Source organism: Bos taurus, chromosome 2, assembly GCF_002263795.3.
Source record: "Bos taurus isolate L1 Dominette 01449 registration number 42190680 breed Hereford chromosome 2, ARS-UCD2.0, whole genome shotgun sequence".
In the NCBI taxonomy this organism is placed as follows: domain Eukaryota; kingdom Metazoa; phylum Chordata; class Mammalia; order Artiodactyla; family Bovidae; genus Bos; species Bos taurus.
In genome coordinates, this window is record NC_037329.1 from 10,343,631 (window position 1) to 10,350,523 (window position 6,893).

Sequence of the window (6,893 nt, forward strand, 5' to 3'; positions counted from 1 at the left end):
GTGAAGAGAAGTGCCTGAAACCTAGAGACCAATTATAATTTTATTGAAGTAATCCAGGTGAGAAGTGATAAGGGCCTGAACAGAAATGGAAAGAAATGGGAAGTTGTAAGAGGTATTGAAAAGGAAAAATCACTGATCAGATAGGGGACATTAGAAAAAGGCAATCTTTAGAGACGACTGGAGCCTGAGTTAACAGCAATAGTTTCAGAGATAGAAAGCAGAAGTAGAATGATTAGAGTAGGTATCATGAAAAATGATTTATGCAACATATTATATTTGAAAAAATATGGTCACACAGAAATGATGCTAATATATTTAAAGATGGACAATTGGAATATATATGCATATTTCTAATTGTGAGGTCTTTTCCATATTCCAATCCTTCTTAATCGTGTAAAAGAGACAGTTGAAGTGAAATCAGCATCATGGTGATGTGAATCAATGCTTTTTTTAATCTAGCCTTCGATTTACAACTAATCAGACAACTATAACCAAAATAAAAAAAAAAAAACAAAAAGCAAAAAAAAGTACCTCTGCAAAGAGTATCAGGCACCTGAGAGATTCATTCATCTATGCACCCAAAAGTGGGTGGATTGGATCATGGAGGAGGTGGTGGACCAAGGAGAGTTGCAGAGAGGCCAGGAGTGGCCAGAGGCAGTGATGGAAGAGAAGCTGGTTGCTAGTCCAGCTGTGTGCTGGTGCCCTTTTTCTGTTAGAGAAGGGTGGAGGATGAAGGCGGTGAATGGGGGCCCACTTCGCCACGTGTGTACAGCAGGAGGGAGTAGGTGCTTCCTGAGGGGAGACTGCACTGTCTACGGGGAAGGAAAGGAAAGGGAAATAGGTAGACAGAGAGAATAGAAGCAAAATATCTCCTGTTGTCTGCCTCAGAAAGCAAGAGGACTGTACCCTGGCTTCTGGGACCCCCAGCTAGAGGATCTTCCTACCAAGTTGTGGGCATACTCGAAGTCCCCAGTGTTAAGTACACACTTCACCCTGCTCTGCCACCATCTTTTTCTTTTTTTAATGCATAACTCCCAACATTACCAGAAATCAGTTCCAATAAGAAAAAGTAAAAAGACTAAAATCTTGTTCTCTATCTAGAAAGCAAAAGATAGACTCCACACTATGGAAGGTGAAGGGGTCGCACCCCAGAGCCTGTTTGCAGGCTGCTTTAGCCAAACCTTATCAATCAGTGGCCTGGTATAGGACAGTCAGGGTTGTTGCTGAAGAGCCCCGGAAAAAGGAGTTAGGACAGAAGCAGGAGCTGCAGGAGAGGAACCATGACCATAGGAGACCGGCTCTGGGGACATCTGTCAGTCTGTCTTCCGGTACTCGTAGGATGTGGAGTTTTTCAGTGATCCCATTTCAAGTATTAGCTGGCATTCAGAACTGGAAAAGGTCAGTTTTCATTCCAATCCCAAAGAAAGGCAATGCCAAAGAAGGCTCAAACTACCACACAATAGCACTCATCTCACATGCTAGCAAAGTAATGCTCAAAATTCTCCAACCCAGGCTTCAGCAATACTTGAACCGTGAACTTCCAGATGTTCAAGCTGGTTTTAGAAAAGGCAGAGGAAGCAGAGATCAAATTCTCAACATCTGCTGGATCATGGAAAAAGCAAGAGAGTTCCAGAAAAACATCTATTTCTGCTTTATTGACTATGCCAAAGCCTTTGACTGTGTGGATCACAATAAACTGTGGAAAATTGTGAAAGAGATGGGAATACCAGACCACCTGACCTGCCTCTTGAGAAACCTATATGCAGGTCAGGAAGCAACAGTTAGAACTGGACATGGAACAACAGACTGGTTCCAAATAGGAAAAGGAGTACATCAAGGCTGTATGTTGTCACCTTGCTCATTTAACTTATATGCAGAGTACATCATGAAAAACGCTGGGCTGGAAGAAGCACAAGCTGTAATCAAGATTGCTGGGAGAAATATCAATAACCTCAGATATGCAGATGGCACCACCCTATGGCAGAAAGTGACGAGGAACTAGAAAGCCTCTTGATGAAAGTGAAAGAGGAGAGTGAAAAGTTTTGCTTAAAGCTCAACATTCAGAAAACTAAGATCATGGCATCTGGTCCCATCACTTTGGGAAATAGATGGGGAAACAGTGGAAACAGTGTCAGACTTTGTTTTTTGGGGCTCCAAAATCACGGCAGATGGAGATTGCAGCCATGAAATTAAAAGATGCTTACTCCTTGGAAGGAAAGTTATGACCAATCTAGATAGCATATTAAAAAGCAGAGATATTACGTTGCCAACATAGGTCTGTCTAGTCAAGGCTATGGTTTTTCCAGTGGTCATGTATGGATGTGAGAGTTGGACTGTGAAGAAAGCTGAGCGCTGAAGAATTGATGCTTTTGAACTGTGGTGTTGAAGAAGTCTCTTGAGAGTCCCTTGGACTGCAAGGACATCCAACCAGTCCATCTTAAAGGAGATGAGTCCTGGGTGTTCTTTGGAAGGACTGATGTTGAAGCTGAAACTCCAATACTTTGGCCACCTCATGTGAAGAGTTGACTCAGAAAAGACCCTGATGGGGGGGAATTGGGGGCAGGAGGAGAAGCAGACGACAGAGGATGAGATGGCTGGATGGCATCACTGACTCGATGGACATGAGTTTGATTGAACTCCGGGAGTTGGTGATGGACAGGGAGGCCTGGCATGCTGTGATTCATGGGGTCGCAAAGAGTCGGACACGACTGAGCAACTGAACTAAACTGAACTGAACTCCACTAAATGCCATCCACTGGGGATGATTACGGTTCTTCCTAAAAAGGATGGCTGCTCTTTTCCTGAAGAAGTTCACATCACAAGCCAGATAGACTGAGAACAACTGCATTAGAAGATGTTTGGGTAAGTACATCCTACAGAATCCAGTGCCCGTACAGTGGTCCCCAGTACCAGCCTGCCTCGTTCACACAAAAGCTTTTAGTACTGAAGACACCCAGGACGAGGGAAGGGAAAAAAAAAAAAAAGGGATGAGATGTCTTTCAGTAACGTTGGGAGAAAAATCAACAAGCGTTATCATTCACGTTATCATTCACGTGCGTTATCATTCACGTGGAGGAGCAGGGCAAGGACCACACGCACAGAGCGAGTGCAGTCAGGCTCATGGCTGCCCATCGGGACCTATGGCTGGTGAAGAGGGGTGGAACCCACCCCGTATCAGCTCCTGACGGGCTCACAGATCCATCAGGTGCAGCTGTGGCTCAGAAAGATGGAGAGGGCTGAACTCAAGCCAGACCCACCCTGGCAAAGGAACTGACTTTTTCTTCAAACGTTGGACAATATGATTTGGATACAAAGAGCAAACAGATTCAGCAGTGGATCAAAAAAAAAGTACAAAGTTCAGATTACAATAAAGAAAGGGAAGAATGCAGGCAAGCCCGAAAAAAAAAAAAAAAATGCAGGAAACAATAGAATCCTCCAGACAATGTCTTCTGTCTAGCAACTTTCTCATCCAAGCCTTAGCCCATTAGAGGTGACAAGGCTGTGATGTGTGTTCTTGGTCTCTTGAGCAAAAAGGAGGAGAATGCGTGGACAGCAGCTCAGGGTACCCAGAGAAGAGACACTGTGAACAGGGAAAATGGGAAGGATGGAGCATCTGATGTCCTGCACCAGTGATTTTTAATAAAAAAACATGCTTCTGAGAGATAGAAAAAAGAAAAGAAAAAGGCTCCTAACTATCAATCTATTGAACTATTATAATTGAAGTGACCCAAGCCTTGCCTAAGTTCGAAAGGTGTTCACTGTGTCAAATGCAGTGGCAGAGACACTTCTCATCTAACACTATGAAAAATCACAGTATTACGGTGTCACAAAAAGAAAATGGCAGTTTTCCAGCAACCAAACTCAAAGACATGGACCATTATGATCTACATAAGGACTTTCAAAGAGCTGTTATGAAGAAATCCAACAAACTAAAGAAAATTCAGAAGGGAAGTTCAATGACCTCAGAAATAAAAACCAACAAACAGAGGAGTACTTTACTAAAGAGACTGAAATTCTAAAAAAGAAACAAGTAGAAATTCTGGAGCTGAAGCACTCAATAAATAAGTTAAAGAATGCATTAGAAAGCTTTGGAAATAGAACAGATCATATGGAAGAGAGAATTAGCAAGCTCAAGGGAAAAAATATAGAAATAATTTTGATGCAGGAGGAAAGGAAAGTAAGATTTTTTAAAAGTGAAGAAACTATGTGTGAACTGACTCCATTAGAAAAGTCAATGCAAGAACAATGTGTTTCTGAGAAGCAGAAGAGAGGGAGAAGGGAGCAGAGGGTATATTTAAAAAATGATAGTTGAGAACTTCTCAAACATGGAAAGAACTTGGTATACAAGTCTATGAAATTATGCAACACCTTATTATCTCAATGCAAAAAGATCTTCTTCAAGATACATTATATTGAAATTATCAAAAATTAACAATACAGGAAAAAATGTTAAAAGCAGCAAGGGAAAAAAAGACTGTCACCTATAAAGGTATCCCCCTTTAGGCTATCAAGAGATTTCTTAGTAGAAACTCTACAGGCCAGGAGATAGTAGAATCACATATTCAAAATATTGAACCATAAAAATTGCCAGCCAAGAACATTCTATCCAGCAGAGTTACCATTCAAACATGAAGGATAAACTAAGGCTTTTCCAGATGAACAAAGCTGAGAGAGTTCACTACCACTAGACCTACCTTACAAAAAAATATTGAAAAGAACTCTTTAAGCTGAAACAAAAAGACTAAAGTACACAATACTCTAATCTATAAGGACAGACATAAAGGTAGGATGGCAGACTGAAATTAGGCCAACTAGGGAGCTGTTTCAGTAGTCCTGGCAAGGGACGTTGCAAGGTAACTTGAATTAGAATTATAGTTGTGGAAATGGTGAGTATTGGTTGGATCTGGCCAACATTTAGAAGCTAGAGCGGATCTGATTTGATAATGATTAAGGTATGAGGTGTGGAAACAAGAAAAAAAATGATGTTGTTTTTTGGCTTAAACAAATAAGAATGTTGGTACCATTTACTAAGATGAATAAAACAGAGGAAAATGCAGGAAATGCTTTTTTGTTTGTTTTAATGCGTTAATCTTGGTTTTAATCTGGGACATCCACATGGTGATGTTGTCTAGAGAGCTGGACACAAGAGGCTTAACTAAGAGTAAAGTTTTGCACATGTAAGTTTGCTCTTCATCCAAAATAGGGAAATAAAGAGAAATCTGCTATGAACATTAAGAATAATCACTGAGATATGAAGGTCTGGAGAAGGTGAGGAATGAAAGAAAGAATGTTTCAAGAAAAGCTTCTTCAGCTGTGTCTAATTCTGGTGAGAAGTAGAGTAAGAAGTGTTCACAGAATTAGGGGAGATTTGCACTGGTTGTATTAAAAGTAAACAAGATCATTGTTTAGTTGGTTAATCAAATCTAAGTATCTTTTTCTTTGAATTGATTTTTTAGGCAAGGCTCAAGGTGTTTTCATGTGGAGGAATGGTACTCTATACAAAGTAGAGTCACAGACAATGGAGGGTGGCATTAGAGCAGGCAGCTCTGGAGAGGGTATTTATAAACATAGGTCTTTATAAGGAGGTTTTTGATTATTAGTTCAGTTTTGTTAGTCATTATCAGTCTCTTCAGATTTTCTAATTCTTCATGATTCAGTCCTGATAGGTTGTGTGTTTCTAGGAATTTATCCATTTTTTTTCTAAGTTGTACAGTTTATTGGCTTGTAATTGTTCACAATAGCTTCTTATATCTTTTGTATTTCTGTCGTAATAATTACAATCCAGTGGTCATGTATGGATGTGAGAGTTGGACTGTGAAGAAAGCTGAGCGCCAAAGAATTGATGCTTTTCAACTGTGGTGTTGGAGAAGACTCTTGAGAGTCCCTTGGACTGCAAGGAGATCCAACCAGTCCATTCTGAAGGAGATCAGCCCTGAGATTTCTTTGAAAGGAATGATGCTAAAGCTGAAACTCCAGTACTTTGGCCACCTCACGTGAAGAGTTGACTCATTGGAAAAGATTCTGATGCTGGGAGGGATTGGGGGCAGGAGGAGAAGGGGACGACAGAGGATGAGATGGCTGGATGGCATCACTGACTCGATGGACATGAGTCTGAGTGAACTCCGGGAGTTGGTGATGGACAGGGAGGCCTGGCGTGCTGTGATTCATGGGGTCGCAAAGAGTCGGACATGACTGAGCGACTGAACTGACTGAATTACAATGTATCCTCTTTCATTTTCAATTTTATGTGCAACTTCTCTCTTTTCTCTTGGTTAATCTAGTCAAAGATTGGTCAATTTTGTTTACCTTTTCTAAAAATAAACTCTTAGTTTCATTAATTTTTTTCTATTATGTTTCTAGTCTCTATCATCTATTTCTGATCTAATCTTTATTTTTTCTTTCTTGCATCTAACAGGCATAGTTTGTTCTTCTTTTTCTAATGATTTGAGGTTGTAAAGGTAGTTTGTTTACTTTAGCTCTCTCTCTCTCTTTTTTTAATGTAGTATTTATTTCTAAAAACTTCCCACTTAGAATGGCTTTTGCTGCATCCCATCTGTTTTAGTGTGTTTTCCTTTATATTTGTCTCAAGATACTTTGTAATTTCATTTTTGATCTTCTTTGACTCGGTTGTTCAGTAGCATGTTGTTTAATTTCTACTTATTTGCGAATTTTCCAGCTTTCTTCCTGTTGGTGGTGGTTAGTGGTTTAGTCCCTAAGTTGTGCCCCTGACTCCACGCAACCCCATGAACTGTAGTCTGCCAAGTTCCTCTGTCCGTGGGATTCTCTAGGAGAGAATACTGGAGTCGGTTGCCATTTTGCTTTCTAATTTCCTACCATTGTGGTTAGAAAAAACTTGACATGATTTCAAAAAACATGTAAAATATCATGTATGA

The 6,893-nt window shown here is 40.4% G+C and overlaps 1 pseudogene; it reads left to right on the forward strand.

Moving 5' to 3' along the window:
* Positions 1-2,479: 2,479 nt before the first annotated feature.
* Positions 2,480-3,785, forward strand: LOC100139132 (translation initiation factor IF-3, mitochondrial-like; annotated as a pseudogene).
* Positions 3,786-6,893: the final 3,108 nt, after the last annotated feature.